Raw genomic sequence first — 20,753 nt, 5'->3', positions numbered from 1 at the left:
ATATATATATATATATATATATATATATATATATATATATATATATACAGGCTTCTCTTATGATCCTTTGGTTAAACCACCAACCAGCCAACCAGCCAAACAAATGTAGACCTGTTTCTCAGAAACTTCTGATTCCTAGTCTGAGAGTAAATGTTGTCTCTCAAGCTCACTGCCAGTTTTACAGTCTTACAGTGATGTTGTATAACTGCAAAAAGTTACCACAAGACAATCTTGTTTCTCAAACCACAACTACCATAATATTGTGACCTGATGTTTTTGTCCTCTGATGAGGGTAAGAATCCACTGAACATCTGATCTGCCGATAACCCCTTCCTTCTAAAAGTAAGCAGTCTGATGAAGGGTGTACTGAAACATTCCTGTTACTTCACAAGAGACAGTATAGATGGCCTCAGGGTTTGTAAAAATTAAGTATTCCATGAGGTTGAACTCATACATTCACGTAACTATTAAGAGTAAGATGGAATCTGCCAGGCGTGCGCCAGCACGCCTGGCATCCCAGCACTGGGGAGGCAGAGGCAGGTGGATTTCTGAGTTCGAGGCCTACCTGGTCTACAAAGTGAGTTCCAGGACCGCCAGAGCTATACAGAGAAATCTTGTCTCAAAAAACCATAAATAAATAAATAAATAAATAAATAAATAAATAAATAAATAAAAAGAAAAAAAGAGTAAGATGGAATCTGAAATCAAGATGACTGTGTTTGTTCTGAGACTTGCATATTTCAGCGCTTCCTTTCAGTAACAGGAAATGAGTGGGTTTCTAGACCGCTAGGGTGCACGAGGGATTCCTGGATCCTTCATACCTTCAATTTGGTTGTTGAGGGAGCTACGCTTACTCCAGGTCAAACTGTCCACATGAAGGATGAGGGAACTTGACTGCTGGGTAGTATCCACTAAGTGTGAGAGTTCTAGAAAGTTCGGCCTGAATCTACAAAGAGGATATACTAACTTAGGGCAACATGTAAACTAAAACCCATGACCGTCCCCACTTGCTTTGTGCAAAAGCAAACAAAAGTTAGAATTTGTGATGTTGCCTGGCTCCCCGCATGCTCGGCTAAAGGAGAAAGGAGGCCTATTTACCATTTTCTCAGAAGTGTGGGCTTTCCAAAGATATGGCAATCACTTTACTTTCACATATATATATCTTGGTTTAGTCATACTGAAGAGGAGTTGGTTTTGAAATGTCAAAGCGCTGGCCTCCGGCAAGTGGGCGCAGTTCCATTCCTACCAGCAGAGTGTGGAAGCAGGCTTAGAGAGGAGGCGGGGGCATGGAGCTGGATCCCTACCTGTGGGCTCGCCCTCTACTGAGTGGCGCTATGCATGCTTTGCAATGTTAGCAAAGCCCAGAACACCCACCCAGTCAGCCTGCTGTGTCTGCCTTGATCTTGGAGTCAGCTTCTGGGGTTTGCTTCCTCCATATGATGGTTTCCGCCGTGTTCCATGGGGGCGAGTGCACAGTTCAAAATGCTGTACAATGTGGCCTCAGCATGGTGAGCCAGAAGCACGTGACAGACGTGTCAAAAGAGACAGCTAGCCCTCCCTTCGTGCCTACGCAGGAGACTTGAATGACAACTTAGGCAGTCCTTGAGACATTCCAAGCCTGTGACTTTTAATCCCTGCTGGGCTGTGTGTGACCCTCGAAAACCCCCTTAGTGTTTCATTCTGCATTGGTCTCCACATCTGTAGGCATGGAGGCCCAGTCGCACAGCTGGTAAAGATTAGCAGCGTGTTACTGTTGAACTGATGGATGAGATGTACTCTGCTGCCTTCTCCTTAGAGAATGGGGAAGGTTTCTACGACGCGAATCCATTTAGGGTTTTGGTTAGACCCTCCACTCAATCCCTTGCTCATTCCTAGATCAAATCCCATCTATTCCTCCACTCATAACCATCTCTGCCAGCTTTTCAGCAGTCGCCATTGGACGGCAGGGGTGGGCAGAAACTGCAGCAATTGAGAGACTGAAGCATGAAGAAAATGGAGAGGTTGACAAAACTGGTTGTGGTGGCCCATGCCTCAAATCTCAGCATTTGGGAGTCTGAGGTAGATCATGAGTTTGAGGCTAACCTGGGCTACATATCCAGGCTATATCTTAAAAAGAACAAAAGCAAAAATGAGGAAGTTGGCACTGGAAAATAAGCATGTAGTAGCAAGGAAGAGAGGTTCAGTATATGTCTTGGGACTCCATGGGACTCAGGCAGAGACCTAGGCTCACATGCCCCAGGAAGCTGGGACATAGTTGTTCTCTCCCTCAGCCAATGGAGTGAGCACAGGTTATCTGAGACGAGGCCCATATGGCACCAGTGATAGCCATTAAAATTCATGTCATGTCCAGTCTATCACATGATGTCATGGACACCTGTTTGTCCCCCTCTCTGAGTTTCCAGTGACGCAGAGGCAGGGATCGTACATCCCAGGACATTTAAGGAGGAAATGTGTGCAGGTTGCTTGACTTAGTGATCAGCATATAATTCTAACTGATGAGGGTTTAGGATACATAGTATTGTTTTTTAACCTAACACTGGTGAGCCTTTGAAGTTTGTGCCTGGCCTGCCAAGGTGGTTTGACATCCTTAAGTCTACAAAGTAAAGAATGATAAGAAAAACAATCATATTTTGTATAAACCTCCAGGTAATATTGTGGCTAAAGATCCAGAGTAGTGATTTCCCATTATTATAGACTGGGAGGTAACTCACAGGTAAGTTCTCATAACTCTCCCTGTGACACCATGTGTCTGAAACAGCCCAGAGAATTTGTTCTCAGCCAAGCGAAACTGAAACTGTTTTACTTCCCAATGAATGTTGCTCTTCTCCATCTGCTAATGTTTCCTTGAACCACTTAGATCTTCCCCCCTTTGCTGTAGGTCAAAGATAGGTGGACACTGACGTCATAATAACAGAAGGGACTTGCACAGATATTTATTCCACTGACATAAAGGGAGGGATTGATTGTCTACGACCAATGCTTTTAACGGCCACTGTCTTAGATGAGAACAGGAGGTCAATAGTTCCCATTCTGACTCCCGAGGGTTATGATCAAAATGAACCACACTGCTAGTTCTTCAAAGGCGTGTGTGTGTGTGTGTGTGTGTGTGTGTGTGTGTGTGTGTGTGTTTTCCTGTGTTATATGAAAGATATCGATCCTCAGACACGGTTCTACTGTCCATCATTGTTTGCTGTTTGTCTATTTGCACATACTTCTGCCTTCCTCAGTGTTGCTGGGATCATAAACACAAGTCACCGGTCAGGGCTTTTTAAAATTTGGGTTCTGTGGGTCAAACTCAGCAAGCACTTTTTCAACTGAGCTACCTCTACAGCTATTTTGTTGTTGTTGTTGTTGTTATTGTGATTAAAAAAAAAAGAAGAAGAAAAAGAAAAGAAAAGAACCCAGATGAGTTCATTACCTGCCAGACATTGTTCTAAGCACTTTAGAGCCATTGACTTACATTAGCCGCTTGGTTCTAATTTTAGTATATGTGCCGCCGAAGTGAGCATCTTAATTCCAACGAGATAGGTACAATTAGTGTTCATGTTTTGCAAACAAGGAAAGGTATAGGGGTTAAGGAAGCTTCCATGAACTCCCACAGCTCTGCCACAGAGGAACACTAACGCATGGCTAAAAATGGCACAGCTTTTCTCTTGGATTTTTGTGTGTATTTATTTATTGTGCACGTGAATGTGTTTGAGCATGTCAGTGCCACAGGGAACATGTGAGGAGGGGCTGAGGACCACTTTCAGGAGTGGACTCTCTCTTCTAACTCTGCAAACTCTGGCTCCCAGGCTAACTTGCATGTGCTTTTACCCACTAAGCCATCTTGTTGGTCCTTCACAGAACTTCTTGACTTAATAGTCCTTTTTTTTTTTTTTTTTTTTTTTTTTTTTTGTTAATAGTCTGGAACATTATTATAACACAGTTTTTATTACTAGAATCTGAAACTGTTCCCTGCCTTAGGGATATGCGTGTATATAAATGTCTTAGTTATGGTTTCTGTTGCCTGGATAAAGACCATGATCAAAAGCAACTGGAAGAGAAAATGTACATTTCATCTTACAGTTATTGCCTATGATGAAGGGAAGTCAGGGTAGGAGAAACCTGGAGGTGGAGCTGATGCAGAGGCCATGGAAGGATGCTGCTTACTGGCTTGCTCTCTCCATGGCTTGCTCAGCCTGCTTTCTTATACCATCCAGGACCTCCTGCCTAGAAATGGCACTGCCTACAGTGAGTGGGTCCTTCTGCACCAGTTCTATATCCAGAAAGTACCCTACAGACTTGCCTACTGGCCAATCTGGCAGAACATTTTCTTAATTGGGTTTCCCTCTTTCCAAATGACCCTAAGGTGTATCAGGTCGATTAACAGCAATAGTCAAACCAAACCAAAACACCCAACTGACCAATCAAGCAGAAACAACAAAACACCTAACCAGAACGATAAATAAATAAATAACAATCTCAATGCCTTGTGTAACTAAGCTAAAAAACATGATAGTAAATAAATAACAATCTCAATGCCTTGTGTAACTAAGCCAAAAAACATGATAGTAAATAAATAACAATCTCAAAGCCTTGTGTAACTAAGCTAAAAAACATGATAGTAAATAAATAACAATCTCAATGCCTTGTGTAACTACGCCAAAAAACATGATAGTCAGGATTTTATATTCATTCATTCACCTTCTTGCTTCTTGGAGAGTGTTTTGAGGGTGATCTAGGGGTCCACCACACATTCACTCAGCTGAATGGACACCGTACAGTCACTGGTTTCTGTTTGCACACCTCTCTCTCTCTCTCTCTCTCTCTCTCTCTCTCTCTCTTGCTCGCTCGCTCACTCGCTCACTCTCACTCTCTCTCTCCATGCTACTAAGCATTTAAATGAGTTATTTTAGATATAGTCCCATTTTCATTTAATATAGACAAAACAGTGTTCAGAAGGTTGCGGTTTAGCCTGTGCTGCACTCATAATGAACAGCCATAATAGCGTGAAGGAACATTTTCCAACTATCTGTACAGGTTGCAAATGCTGCAGTCACAACTTAAGAAAAGCAGTCATAACAAGAAAGTCATAACAAGAAAGCAGTCAGCCGGGCCTGGTGGCGCAGGCCTTTAATCCCAGCACTCGGGAGGCAGAGGCAGGCGGATTTCTGAGTTCGAGGCCAGCCTGGTCTACCAAGTGAGTTCCAGGACAGCCAGGGCTATACCGAGAAACCCTGTCTCGAAAAACCAAAAAAAAAAAAAAAAGAAAGCAGTCATCAGAATGCTTTCCGTGGCTCCAACTAAAACCCTAGTGGCACACTAAAGAGTGTCTCGAGTCCTGGTCAACGAGCTTCCCAGAGAAGAAACTGGCTCCATCTAACAAGACAGTAATTTCTGAATGGTTTAATTGAGGCAATGGGAAGGCTATTCTCTTGGCAGGATGCTTCGTGTGTAGTGGGGGAGTGGTAGCTGTTGGTTGCAGAGCAGACTGAGTCAGACACATTGACCACTGCTGTCAACTTAATTGGTAGTGTAGATCCTGCCTCTAAGACTTCAACCCAGCATTCGGTGTTAAAGCAAGTATCAGTTATCCTCGGTCTCTTTGGTTGAGTGTGTAACTCCTCTGACATGGTGGCTTTCTCTCTCCTGTATATTCATTTCTTCTGCCCATAGCGAACACTAGTAGTGTGCAGACAGGACTCCTCAAAAGCGAGAGGAGTTTGAGGTTGTCTCCCGAACAGGGTTTCCTTTCTATACCTCCAAACGGCTTTCCTTCATGGATAATATGAGGCTCTCTTTTGAAGAGACACGAATAACTACTCCCTAATATGCTAATGGTAGAATCTTAGGATTCGAACCTTGGCGTCAACCTCTGGCTTGTGGCATTTAAAGTTACATTTCCTAAAATGTTGAGAGTTGTGGGATTTTTGTTGGTGGTGGTTTGCTTTCTGGTTGCTTTACTTTTTTCCTTTTATTGAAAATATTTTTCCATATAATGAATGTATCCTGATTACAGTTTCCCCTCTCTCTTCTCCCAGTTCCTCTCTACCTCTCTTCCCATCCAGATTCACCCCCTTTCTGTGTCTCATTAGAAAACAATATCTCTTCTAAAGGATAATAATAAAATAAAATATAATAAAACAGAACAAAAAACTAACACAGTTGAATAGGACAAAAATACAACAAACAGAAGGAAAAAAAGCCAAAGAAAAGACACAAGAAATTATACAGATGCAGAGACCCACTTGTTCGCATACTCGGGAGTCCCATAAAAATACTAAATGGAAAGCCATAATATATACATAGAGAACATGTAGAATGAAAAAAAAAGAGAGGACAAGACTAAATAAGTAAATAAAATAGTCATTTTAAAGCCCTGAAAGGACAGGATGAGACAAGAAACTTCCAAAAAGGGCCGTTGAATTTGTTTTCTGTTGGCCATCTACTGCTGGGCACGCAGCCAACCCTTAAGTGTAGTTTGTTTCCCCAGTGAAACCCTTGGAGAAAACTAAATTTTCATTGGAAAGTGGTTATCAATTGCAAATTGCTTCGGAGTTATGGACTGGGGCTTGTGTCTACTTCTTTAAGCTCTAGGTCCCCAGCTGTTATGGATCTGTACAGGCCCTGTGCATACTGCCTCAGTTTCTATGAGTCACATGAGCTTTGAGCATGTTGATTTAGAGGGACTTGTTTCTTTTGTTTCCATCCCTCTGGTTCTTATACTGTTTCTGCTTCCTCTTGTGCAAGGTTCCCTCAGTCCTGAGGGGAGAGATTTGATAGAGTATCACCTTTAGAATTGAGTGTTCCAAGGTCACTCACTACCTACGTATTGTCTGACTGGGGAGAGATGGTTTCGGCATTTGTTCTCATCTGCTGCAGAAGGAAGCTTTCCCAGTGATGATTGGGCAAGGAACTGAACTGTGTCTAGCAGAATGTTATTAGGAGTCATTTTATTATGTTCTTTAGGTTTCTGGGCTATCTAGTCTCAGGATTGTGGACATCCAATCTGTATCAGATATGAGTTCCATCTCATCAGTCAAATCAGGTATTGGTTGGTGACTCCTGTAACCTTTGTGCTACTATTGAACTTACACATCTTGCAGACAAGACACTATTGTAGATCTTAGTTTGTAACTGGGTTAAGTGTTTACATTTACTCTTTGGTAGAATTTATCCTTTGGTAGTGTACCTTCCCGTGACAAAGATGCTAGCCAGTATGGGTAAGGGTTCTAAGTCAAGCCCTAGCTTGACGTCTCCATGTTCAATGAGTTAGTCAGGTGTGGTCTTCATCATCAGGGCTTTGACATCAGTTTATGGATAGCAACCTATAATCTTGACACCAGTCTGGGTTGTTTGAGGAAGGGGTCCCAGGGACCCCTTTAGTCTGGTTGCTTTTTAATGCAGTCATTGACAAAACTGGGTTTTTCCACTAGGGTTCTCCCACAGTGGAGGCTGGCCCCATGAGATGCTCAGCCAGCCTGGCCAATTCCAAAAGATTCTGGACTCATCTATCTGATTCTCCCAATTCCTTGGCTTTCACCTGATACTCTCCACTAGCATCATGATTATGGATCACAGAGGCTGAGATGACATCTGAAATCCCCTCTTGAATATAGTATCTATAGGCCAGGACTGGAGATATAGCTCAGGGTAGAGACTTATGTAGACAGAAAGATTGGAACAGGGCATGGGTGTGAGAGTGGGGAACTGGGAGAAGGGATGAACCACAGGAGCTAGTAAAGGTATCTGAGACAGATGTAACATCACCACCACCTTGCTTGCATGGAGTCCTCCCACCTACGGACAACAAGAGAGTACAAAATAAAGATGTGTGGATGGACCCTTCCTTTTGTTAAAGATTGGAGCCTCCTTTTCTGACATTGGAAAGGCATTTGAGGGTCAAAACACACCCTAAGTGAAGAGCTTCTTTTCTAGTTAGCTTCAGTAGCCAACTTGAGTCAGTCCTGAGTTATCTGAGAGGGTCTCAATTTAGGAGATTTTGTGAGTCAGATTGGTTTGTGAACATGTCTGTGGAGCATTCTTTTGATTCTAATAGATGCTGGAGGGCCCAGATCACTATAGGTGGTGGCATCTCTGGGCAGGTGGGACAGGGCAGTGTAAGAAACATATCTGGACATGAAGCTGCGAGCAAGTTAGTAGGTAGCATCCCTTCATGGTTTCTACTTCAAGTCCTTGCTCTGCTGGAGTGTGTTCCAGCTTCCCTCAGTGAGTGACTGTAAGATGACATCAAGCCTTTTCTCTCCAAATTGCTTTTGATTGGGGTGCTTATCAGTTACAGAGAAGCTGACTACGGCATCCTCTGAAGACTGGCTATTTCATAACCATCAACCCATAATCATTAGCTCCAGAAATGGCCCTTCTTCTTAGGCGGAAAACAGTGTTTGTTTATCTCTGAAGTTGGCCCCTGGGATGTCAGCAGATTAGCTTCAAAGAAGACTGGCAAGAGCACTGTGGCATAGGCTCATAAACTTAAATGCTTTGTCCCAGCCTGTTGGTACTGTTTGGGGAGGCTATTGAACCATTAGGAGGTGGAGCCTTGCTGGAGGGTATGAATCACTGGGGGGTGGGCTTTGAGAATTTATAGCCTCAACCCACTTCCAGTTCAGTCTGTCTGCTTTCTGCATGCTCTGGAAGATGTGATCTCTCAGCTTCCTGCTCTGGACACCTGCTCCCATACCTTTCCACCATTATGAATTCTCTCCCTCTGGCACTGTAAGCTAAAATAAACCCTTCTTTCTATAAGTTGCTTTGGTCACAGCAACTGAAAAGAGACTGATACAGGGGCTTGTGGACACTATTTAGTATAGGGAACACACACACACACACACACACACACACACACACACACACACTGGGTATAGAGCTAGCCTCACCAACCTCTCTGTAAACCAAGGCATGAAACTTTGAAGCCTAAAATTCTTTCAAGGACACTTCCGTATCCTTTAGCCACCTGCAAACACAATTCCACGATGCCCTCTAGGAAGGAGCCATCAGGTGCTGCTTCATAATTTTAGTGTTGTCAGTCTCTATGTTCTCAAATTTAATGGCTCCTCACTAAGATGCACATCTTTATTTACATAGCAACTGATGAGGGTAATTTGCTTCAAATAGAAGTTGTGACTTATAGGACCATCTATGTGCTTAAAGCACTCTAGACATGTCATAATTAAGCTGTTACAAGAATGTCAGCTGGCAAACTGTCTTATATGCACGGCATTAGTCATGTACACGCAACTTTAAAATGTTTTCAATATTAGCACATGTAAGTGATTTCTCCAATGGTCACTCCGAATAGCACTATGGTTTAGGGCTTGACTGTTGCCTAAGGGCCCATGTGCTGTAATGTGCTTGGTCCTTAACTTGGTATTTTTGGAAGTTGATGGAGTATTTAAGGGTCGGGGCCTGGTGTGGGAGTGAGGAGGCTTTAAATCATTGAGATATGGCCTCTAAGAATGTTGAACCCTGGTCTCTCTCTCTCTCTCTCTCTCTCTCTCTCTCTCTCTCTCTCTCTCTCTCTCCTCTGCCATGATGTGTTACAGACCCAAAACAATGGGTACCAACCAATCACAGACTGAAATCTCTGAAACCATGAGCCAAAATATACATTTCCACTGTATAAGTTGATTCTCTTAGGTGTTTTCTTATTATAGAAAACTTGGCTTTCACTTGCTCTATTCCACTAGCATCATAAGGTGTTCTCATTATCCATTACTGTTCAAGACCCCACCCACAGTCATTCACCTCTTATTATGATCTGTCCCGGGCTTGGGAGATCGGCACATTTAAAGTCCTCAGCTCTTGTTGAGTCAGTCCCAAGGCTTCCATCCCCAGATGGCTTCTTCAGTAACGTACCCGGCAGTTGTCACTGATTGTCAGCATGTTTTATTCTGAAGCTGAGATACTTAGGGCTTTTCTGAGACTGAAGGAACACTCCCCCCTAGAACTGGTAGGTTCCTTCATACAGTAAAGGACTCTCAGATGCAAGCCAACCATTTAGAGTCCTTACTGTAAGGTTGTTAGGTTCTCTCAGACTGGACCACTGTCTATCCACCATCATCACCATGGAAGCAGGTGCCAGACAACTAAAATAGCCTTTATTTTGTAGAGCTACTTAAATGACACAAATAAGCCAAAGCTATGATTCTAAGTCCAAGCCTCCCATGATGCATCTAGAAGAGACCATGTTAAATGTCTTTTCTCCATCCATGTCGCTTGATTCCTGATCCGTGTTGATGCACCCTTGTGTGACCCCCATGGTGTGGCATGCCTTCTGTTTCTGGACATGTGTAAGCAGAAACCTGTCCTTCTTTCCCAGAGTCCTTTCTGTGTCTGAGCACCACATTTCATGTAGTTTAAAGTTAGGACCTCAAGTCTCCAGTCTCTACCTACATGGAGCATCTTTGTGCCCGCTGGGCTTTGTCACATCATGGCAGCTGGCTTCCCAGGATATTTATCCCAGGAGAGAGCTAGAGAGATGCTGTGTGGCCTTCTCACTGCTCCTTGGGAGCTACAGAGTAGTCACTGTGAAGTCCAGGCTGATCCTCAATCTGTGACCATCTTTCCTCAGCCTTCTGAGTGCCCAGAGGCACCATGCACAGCTGTAGTCTCCTTCTCATTGGTAGAATTTAGTCAGTAAGGCAAACCCACACTTGAAGGGAAGGCTGTTAGACCATGTCTCAAAGGAAAAGCGATAAAGGAACTGGAGCCATGATCCACTCATGGGCCTCCAGGAAGCTACTTTATGAACAGTTCTGCTCAGTGCCAACGCCCCATTGCCCATAGCTATTTTTTGCCACTTTCCCTTCACTATTTCATGGTGGCAATCTGCATATTTAAAATTTGTTATTTCTTTCAATATTTTATGGCTCCTGCATAGTAATCTTTAACGCCTCAAATTTCTGGGTTAAATTGTTCAAAATATTTTAAATTCGAATTTGAAAATCAAGTTTGTCTTCTTGTCAAGTCATTTCCTTAACACAAATTTGAGGAATAATATACATCCAGAGAACTGAATTGTGGTCCAAAATTAAAAGTAAAAATAGACATTCAAAAGCCAATCTATTAAAATGTAAAAATTAGGTTCTGTGAATGTGGAAAGTTGTTACTAGGATTTTAGCTACAGCATTACTTAGATGACAAGAATTTATACTTTTTGTGATTTAAATGTTAGTTTGATTTTCACTAATTTAAGAAGAGAATGTATTGAAGAAAATGGTAGATAGGGTATTCAGTCTCCTAAACGATGTACAGAAATTAGTTCAAAGTTCTTGATAACCATTTTTAAAATAGAATGAAGGAGGAAGAGAGAGAGAGTAAAGGAGGGAGGGAGATGGGGGGAGGAGGGTAGGAGGGAGGGAGGGAGAAATATTTAGTTTCACTGGCAAATATGAACAGCAAAGCTGAGCCCTCTATATACCAAATTCATAAAGGCATCTTGAATGGGCTAACCTCAGAAAAGGGCAAACCTTGGCAATACAGAAAAGAATTAATTAACTCTTTAAACATAAACAAAATTAAATGAGGATTCTGTCTTGGAATGAATGAGGAGTATGTAGGCATAAATGTCAAGTTGAACAATAAAACCAAAGCAATCAGAGAAGTGCAGGGTAAAGCCCAGAGAAACAGGAAATACTCTTGAAGGAAGGATGCTTGAGGAATAATCCCCCAGCCCCTCCCTCTTTTGTAGACAGGCTCCATGCAAGGAAACCTTGCAAGAGGCAGGGTAGAGCAGCAGTAACTGGGACTCAAAGGGTAGTCTTTGGATCTACAGGTTCTGAGGTTTCCATCCGTTGGGGAATTTTTCAGTTCCTTGTGGAAGTCATGGCTTTGTACCATGGTGAAGTCAAACAGTTACAGAGGGATCCACACCAAGTGTGATAAACAGAAGACTACTAGATACTCAGTCCTACTGTCTTTAGGAAGGACTTTGTAACATCAGCCAAGTACTCACTATCTTAAAAGTTGCAGGACTGCATGAAGAGCAGGTACCAGGAACAAGCTTGCCCAAGTCACCCCGGTGGCCTGCATCATGGGTTCTTTGCTGAAACAATCTGTTCCATCTACCTTTCTTTATCAGGGACTCTCTCTTTGTTGTCATTTATAAAATGAAACATCTTTATTTCCTCCTATTTTTTGACCGTCATTCACACTGTGTTAATTCCCTTGCTGGAATCACAGCTATTTAAATTTTAGGGCCCCTGATGCTTATTATATAACTTATGGGGCACTCTGACCCTTGAATCTTGTTCTATTCCATTCACAATAACAATAACCAATTGTAAGTTTTTTCCCCTTGAGTTAGACACTGGCATCTGTCCCCAGTTTTAAGATGCTATAAATTACAGTATAATTCAGAGTGTAAATGGCACATTCTTTTTTGGTGTGTGTTAGAAATGTTCATTGTATGTGTGTTTTATCTGTTGTATTACCCTAAGTTCCTAAAGGAGAGGCCTGTTTCATACTTAAAATTTCATCTTTTGAAGTATTTAATCAAGAACCCCCAGAAACCTTCATCAACTGTGCACTAATATGTATATTTTGTGTCCCTCATATCTAGTATAATCTTCTTTTGTACTGTTGCATATTTCCATAGTGAGACTGTGTTTCACACAGTTTTCTATATTCAACAACAGACATTTAAGATTCATGCAAAAATGTTTTTTGAATGAGGTGTTGGTTGAATAAAGACTGGTTGACTAGGTGGTTGGGTAGGTGGATGGACAGATGGGTGGGGAGATGATTGGTGGATGCATGGATGCAGGTGGATGCATGGATGCAGGTCAGTGAATGGATGAGCACCAACTCTTAATATTAACCAAATTCTTTTTCAAAATAAGCTTGGATTTACACAAGTCTACTCTTCCCGCCTTCCTTTTAGGACGTCTTTAATACGACTAATTAGTTATCCTAAATTAACTTGTAAAAGTTATGAATTGTTCAGAAGTGTTTTCATTTACAAGCGATTCAGAAGGCTGGGCAACAGGGATGTGCTGTGAGACCCTGGCCCAGAGCTCTCCTGCATCCCACACAGTGCCCCGTCACACACTGCGGGTCTCTCTAAGAGAACCACCAAAGTCCACTTCTCAGTTTGTTGTTTTCCTAACAGCAGTAGAACACACGCCAAAGAACTGCTTTAAGGAAGAAATTGATCTGAGGAACAGTAGGGAGGGGAAGAAGAAGAAGCCCAGAAAGGAGAACCCAGCTGCCTGCCACCATCTTGGCCATGCTGTAGCAGAGTCTTGGTTTCCCCATTAAGAAAGTTAGGGCCACAGGCTGCTTGTTTCAGGAGTTCCTTCCCTCTCTAAAGTGTCCTGCGTCTAGGTGTGCCAAAACAAACAGAGACTCTATCGCTTCGTGTACAAGTTCTTTACAGGAAGCCAGAAGCCTGTGTCCCCTGCCTCATTGCTTGTGGGATACTGGGCCAAAGTCTCACATTAATCTCAGGAACTCTGTTTGAAATCCTTATGATGAGTTGTGTATGGGCCAGGATGTGGGGAGAGGCAAGCAAAAGAGCAAGCACCTTGTAGGATTTGAAGCTGAAAACCAACAACCAAGTCATTTTCATAGCAGCTGTACTCTGGTCATACAACTTAACATTTCTAACTCTAGGCCATTCATAAGACATGAAATTGGGTCACTTGGTAATTTTAAAACCTTTATAGTATTTTAGATTCAAATGTTTCTAAAACATACTTTTCCTGATTTCTGGGTTATCTGATTGGTTTCTATTGTTTTTGTTTTTAACTGAAGGACTGTGAGGTGGGAGTATAGCTCATGGGAGATTACATGTGTCTTAGGGTCTCTAGTGTTGTGATTAAACACCATGATCAGAATTAACTTGGGGAGGCAAGGGTTGGCTTCATCTTACCTTCCAAATCACAGTCCATCCTTGAAGAACGTCAAGGCAAGAACTCAAGGCAGAAACCTGGAGACACACACTGAGGCAGAGACCATGGGAGAGTGCTCTTAACTGGCTTGCTTCTGGTGGCTTGTTAAGTTTGTTTTCTCACGCACCTCAGGATTTCTTGCTTAGGGGCAGATCCACTCACAAGGATCTGGGCCTTCCCATAGCAATCATTAATCAAGAAAATGCCTCTCACAGGCGTGTCTACAGCCCCATCTTAAGGAGGCATTTTCTTGATTGAGGCTCCCTTCTCTCTGATGACTGTAGATTATGTCAAGTTGATAAAAATCTATATCCAGTTCAACAGGCTAAGCCTTCATGAGGCCTTGGGTTCTCTCCTCATCAGTAAAAGAATCCTTGCACCTGTGTAACACCTACTACTTTTCTTCCCTTTCCTTCTCTTCTTCCTCCTCCTCCCCTTCCTCCTTCTCTTCTTCTTCCTCCTCCCCTTCCTCCTTTCCTCCTTCCTCCTCCTCCCCTTCCTCCTTCTCTCCTTCCTCCTCCTCTTCTTTCTCCCGTTCCTCTTCCCCATCCTTCTCTCTCTTTCTCTTTTTCTAATCTCATGCTTTCAAAGAGATGTGTGCATTTTGTTGCAGTTGTCTTCTTTGATTTTGAACCATCATAAAGTATGAGCAAAGAAAAGGGGATCAACAGATTTGGGAAGAGGAAAGGCAGCATTAAAGTTGCTCTTCGGGGGAGCTCACACGCACGGAATAGGAACTGTGTCATTCACCTGGCAAAGAGAGTAGCAGAGAGACAGATGTTTCTCTCATTATTTTTGTTCCTAGTCACCCTTGCTGTTTGTTGCACAAGTCACCACATAAGAGGCCAACCGGCACAAAGCAGGACAGCAGTGTGTTGCCTGTTCTTGTGGCTTCCCCAGCACAGGAAGTATAGCTTGAGTTGCTTGAGTCTTATTTTAGAGACATAGATTTTAGTGTACATATATTGTGCAATCATTTGTTCCCAACCTCATGAGGCAGCATTGGACTATTCCCTGCCCACCTAGCATCTTATTGAGTGGCTCTTGGTGACATTTGGTAAGAGACTGAAAACCAGACCACCCCCCAAAATGGGTGTTTTTTCCCTTCTAGTTTACCTTAATACACATGCAATAAAGTTACATGTTTTCACTGCATTTCACCTTTGTACCTGGTAAGAAGTTTCCAAAGTGCTCTCTCTCTCTCTCTCTCTCTCTCTCTCTCTCTCTCTCTCTCTCTCTCTCTCTCTCTCTCCTGTGTGTGTGTGTGTGTGTGTGTGTGTGTGTGTGTGCGTGTGTGTGTTATGCAGGCATTGTATTGTATGACATACATATGTCTGCATGTTTGTCATGATGTACATACACATATGTATATGCATGAAGAGCAAAGGTCAACATTGAGTGACTTCCTTCATTACTCTTCACCTTAGTTTTTAGGCAGACTCTCTCACTGGCCCTAGAGCTCATTACTTAAGTTAGGCCGCCTGGCCAATCTGGCCATCTCTGCAGATGCACCTGTCTCCAAGCGTCCCAGCTCTGAGGTGATAGGCCCTGAGCACTGTGCCCAGCTTTAAGTGGGTGCTAGGGACCTGAACTCAGTCCTTGTGCTTGTGCATTAAACATTTTCCCAATTGAGCCCTCTCTCCCGTCCTCTCTTGTTCAGAGAATGTACCTTTCCTGGGTTAACTCAGAGTCGCCCTTGCACATACACAGAGCTCCCAGAAGTCCAGGAAATGCTACATTCTTGTCTGTGTTGGGCAGGATTTCCTGCAAAGGGTCAAGAAAACATACTTTCCCAGTGATCTTTGTTTAAATTACAGAAAGTCCTTGTCTCCAATTGGAGAAGCTGTTAGTCACTGCCATGGCAACAAAGGAAGATGGGGAGACCACTCCTTGGCACTGTTCACAAACTCCTAATGGTCACCTTCTCAACTAAAGCAACGAAGAGACCTATGTGTTTCTGAATCTGCCCCATGGCTTGCCACACTGCCCCAGTTTACCTCAGTACAACTGGAACCAGAAGACGTGAGAAGACATGAACTGACATGCTGGAGGTCTAGTCTAGTCACGAGTGTTCCCACTCAAGACATCCTCACCATCTGTCTCCTCGTGAATGATGGAAAGGAGTACCTGCATCTAGCAAAAGCATCAGGCAGAGTCAGAAATAACCCCATAAATCTCAGAGTGACAGTTTCAATGTCTTTCGAGTCATAAATAACCTAAATGCATTAGTAAGGGAAAGCCATCAGGTTGATAACTGGTCTAGAATGTGGGATGCCTGCTTCAGGGTCTAACCCTAATCTGGCAACAATGAAAGTAACAATTGGAGCAATGAGTAGAGGATCTTGGATGTGATTCCAAAGATCCGTAGAGCCCAAGTTCTGTCCTCAACAACTAGAAGCGGCTGGGCTCCTGGCTGCAGGTATTTGTGAGTGTATGATTGTTAGGCCTTCCTATAGGCCCTTTAAGGAGCTTGTCCTGTGGTGACATCATAGGGTTTGTTTGTGGCTATTTGGAGGTGGAAGTCCACAGTAAATACCCAGGGCCATTTTCCTGGTCAATGTTTCCCAGAATGGCCCCATTAGGAAGCTGCTTTTCAAAGCTTTCTTTCCCTGTGTCCTCGGAACAACCCAGTTGCTGTGTAGCTGAGTGCAGAGTGAAGATCAATGCCAACCAAAATACCGGGGATGAAGAAGGCTTCTAACAAGGCTAAAAGCAAAGGTAAGTGATATGCAAAAATATACTCAGAAAAGTGGATTGCCGCTGGCCTGACTTATAGAAAGAGTTAATAGTAGTCATCTCTTGAAAAACAAAAAAAGAGGTGCAGTCAGTCATAGGTGTAAGAATCTTCGAATTGTGGTAAGGTAGCTCAGAATTTTCTAGGCCAGGAAGGAAGGGAAACTTCTTGCCATATGGCCACTGATAGGACCTTTTGAGCAAATCAATATCTCCTATCACTCAATGAAGTCACCAGAAAGAAGCTATGTGGGTTAGTTACCTTGGAGGGAAACAGTATATCAACTCCAGTCTGGAGTAACTACATTAATATAATTAATATGGGGGCTTATATTTTCATCTGTGCACTGTTTCAGAAATTCTGGTTACATTAGATATTAATAAATTGACACAGAAAAATTTCATGTGTGTGCACGTGTGCATACACACACACACACACACACACACACACACACACACACATCTTCGGAATAACTAGAGTAGAAAATGGACTCTTCATTTCAGTCAAGTTCATCGTAAGGTCTTAAAGCCACATCCTTCTGTGCTCAGGTCAACTGAATGACCCAGGCACTTCAAGTGGAGTGTATTTGGTCCTCAGAGTCCATTCTCCTCTGCCAGGAAGTTAAATAGGGAATTCATCTTTCAGTTTGGGTTTCTGAAGACACACAAAGCTTATAAAAGACGACTACCCACTTTATAAATGCCTAAAGATAACAGCGATGTGATTCACTTTACATAAATGCGAGACAGTTAAAGCTATGCTGCCAAAAGGCAGGATGGTAGTGACCGTTCTTGGAAGGTGAGAGCTAGTGTTCTAAGAGACTTAGCTTATTGATATGGGTACTAGTTACAACAGAATATTCAGTTGCAATCATGTGATTTTTGTGCACTCTGTTTGTTTACAAGTTACAGACCAATAACATTTAAGCTGATAAGTAATGCAGAACTAAGGTCAGAGGTACCCCCACATCAGGATATAGCCTGCTTTATGAAGTGAAGTTTATGCTGGGTTGAGATTGATGGGAGCCCCGTGAATCAGTGGTGCCCACTCATTCCTGAAACCTAGAACAATTCTTGGCACATACCAGGCTCTCAATAAACAGTTGTCAAGAAAGTGAATGGATTGATGAGTTAAATATGCACATTTTCCAAACAAAGGATTCAATAACACAGTTGTGTGGATCAGACAGCCGGGTGACACTTCCATCTTGCCATGTCCTGAACTTACCTCTCTGGAGCCATGTTATATAGTAAGCCAGCCTGTGCTGCGATGAGTTTGTCCAGGGCTTTTAAAGCCTCATGATGTGTATATGCAGATATGTCTGTGGGCGTGTCTTAGATATCAAACATCCTCAAAGGCTATGTGTTAGATGTTCAGTCACCAGGCTATTGGGAGGTGTCAGACCTTTAAGACCTGTGACCTAATGAGAAGAGGCTAGCCCATTGGAGCTAGCCCCCAAAAGGAATTGTGGGACCACAGATACTTGTGCTCATTGTTTTCCTTTACAGCCATAGTAAACTAAGTAGTTTTGCTTCACCACCCACTCTGGACATTAGGTTCTGTATCACCAGGCACCAAAGTAATGGACTGAGACCTCCAAAACCAAGATAATATAAATCTCTCCTTCTTTAAATCGATGACATCAGGTAGTCACTGTGGCAGGAAAGTTGGCTGATGCATCTACACACCTGCCAGTACCCACGGTCTCTCAGTTTGGATCCGTTTTTTGTTTGGTGGAGTCCATAAAGGCTATAAAGAAATGAGGTAGAGACCCAATTATTTCTTCAAATAGTTACAACCTCAATTTGTTCAAGTACGTTCTAGAGTGTGAACTGTTCAAGGGCATTCCCCATCTTTACAAGGGCCTAACACAGAGGTTAGCACAGGGTTGATGATCAGTGAGTGTTGGACGGTCATTGCGTGGCTTCCTCTATCACAGAAATCTTGCTGCATTTACTTTGTGTTTTTGAACAGTGCAGTAAAGTTCTAATCTGCTTTTTCAGGGTTAAGGGCACAGAGGAAGAACACTGCCTGACAGGTTAAGTCTGCACCTCCAAAAGGCTCATGCTTTGACAGGGTCATCCTAAGTCTAGGCCTGGCCTTTATGGGTCAAGAGAACAGGTTATGTTATATTAGTTCATGCGGGAATGATGATCTGTGGAAAATGACTTATAAGGATCAAGTGGCACACCTAGGCACACAATTAAAAGTGGCTTTTGATCGCTTAGAAGCAGATGATACTTGCCTACTTCTCAGACCTGTCTTCAGCCTGCTATTTTCACTCCAACCTCCACCATCAGGCTGACCCACATCTTACAAAGTATCTACCTCTGGCCCCAGGGTCTCCAACTCTTACAAGAGTGTGCAGGGTGAGCTCATCAGCTGCTGGAGGAACATGAGCATGGGTCTGCACAGCAGCCAGGTCAAGGCCAGTGTTGGGGGTGGTCATGGTGAACCAGAGGCTGCTGTGTGCCTTGGAACTAGAGGTGAACTCTAATATCTAGGCCATGCACATTCAGAAGGAGAAGACCAAAACCCTCAACAGGGAGTTCACCTGATTCACCCTCAAGGTGTGCTCCTTTTAGCAGCAGAACAAGGTACTAGAAAGCAAGTTGGGGTCTCCTGCAGCATCATAAAGTGGCTGAAGTAGTGTAAATAACAAATGTAAAAGCTACATCCCTAGTCTGAGGAGCCAGTTTGGACTCCTTGGGCCAGAAGAAGCTGTAGATGGAGGTGGAGCTTGGCAACATGCTGGCCTGGTAGAATACTCCAAGAAGAAGCAGAAAGATGCCATCAACCAGACAGGGATGAAGAATGAATTTGTCTCCCTTGTGAAAGACAAGGATGATGCTTACACAAACAAAATGGAGCTGAAAGCTGGCCTGGAAACACAAATGAGGTCAACTTCCTCGGGCAGATCCATGAAGGGGAGATCCGTGTGTGGTGAGATCCGTGTGCTGCAGTCTTAGACCTTGGAGATCCATGTCTTTTTGGACATGGCCGTGGTTCTGCTCACAGGCAACAGCTGCTACCTGAACATGGGTGGCATCGTGGTCAAAGTCCATGCCCACTGTGAGATCCTAAGTCCCTGGGCTGAGGCGGAGAGCATGTATTGGGTCAAGTATGAGCATCGCTGGCTGGGAAGCCCAGTGAAGAGTTCTCCAAGATGAAGCATAAGTCACTTGTAGGCAGAGATCAAGGCCCCTAAAGGTCATGTCTAGAGGTTTCCATTACTGATGCTAAACGGTATGTGGGGATCTGGTCTTTAAGGATGACAAGGCAATCTGACCAAGCTAGAGGCTACCCTGCAACAGGCCAAGCATGTCATTGCCCAGAAGCTACCTGAGTATGGCTATCATCAAGCTGGTTACAGACACTGAGGCCACCATCCACGGAGAGCTGCTGGAGGCCAAGAGAACTGATAGAGTCTCAGATGGAGAACCTGGAATTCCACATGGGGCCTCAGGAGCCCTGGCTTCAGTGATGGTGTGAATTCCTTCCAATCTGGCTTCAGTTCTGCCACACCACGGCCACGGTGATGAAGAAGACCAAGAATAACATCAGCTTTCCAATCTTCGATAGCCTCTCCAATCCTTTGATAGCCTGTGGGATAGAAGGAATTCCAGATTAACTTGGGCTAGTGAGACCCTATCTCAAACAAACAAACAAACAAGTGAATTTTTTTTTTAAGGATTTTATTTTGTCTATTTTTGTTTGTGAATGTGTAATGGGTATGTACGTGTGTATCTTTGTGTCTCCCACAGAACAGGTGTGAAGGTTGGAGGAGAATCTCACATATGTCCTTCTGAGTATCTTTGCTGTTTTTTTCCTGAACGTGATAGTCCAGAGAGCCCTGGAGTGTCGGGGAGCTCTCCTATCTCCATCACTTTCCTCCCCACAGGAGGGCTTGGATTTCAGAGGTCTTTCTCCATGCCCACCTTTCTCTATGGAATCTGGGGATTCTGGGACATGCTTTCAATGCTTGTACTATACACCTTTTACCTACTGAGCCATCTGTCCCAGGACAAACGTGATATTTAAAGACATGTGTTGACTTAAAATGAGAACAGTACATCAGTTCCTTCTTTTTCTTTTTCTTTTTCTTTTCTTTTTTTTTTTTTTTTTTT

The sequence above is a fragment of the Mus pahari genome, chromosome 5 (genome assembly GCF_900095145.1).
Source record: "Mus pahari chromosome 5, PAHARI_EIJ_v1.1, whole genome shotgun sequence".
Classification (NCBI taxonomy): Eukaryota; Metazoa; Chordata; class Mammalia; order Rodentia; family Muridae; genus Mus; species Mus pahari.
This window is presented reverse-complemented; position numbering follows the sequence as displayed.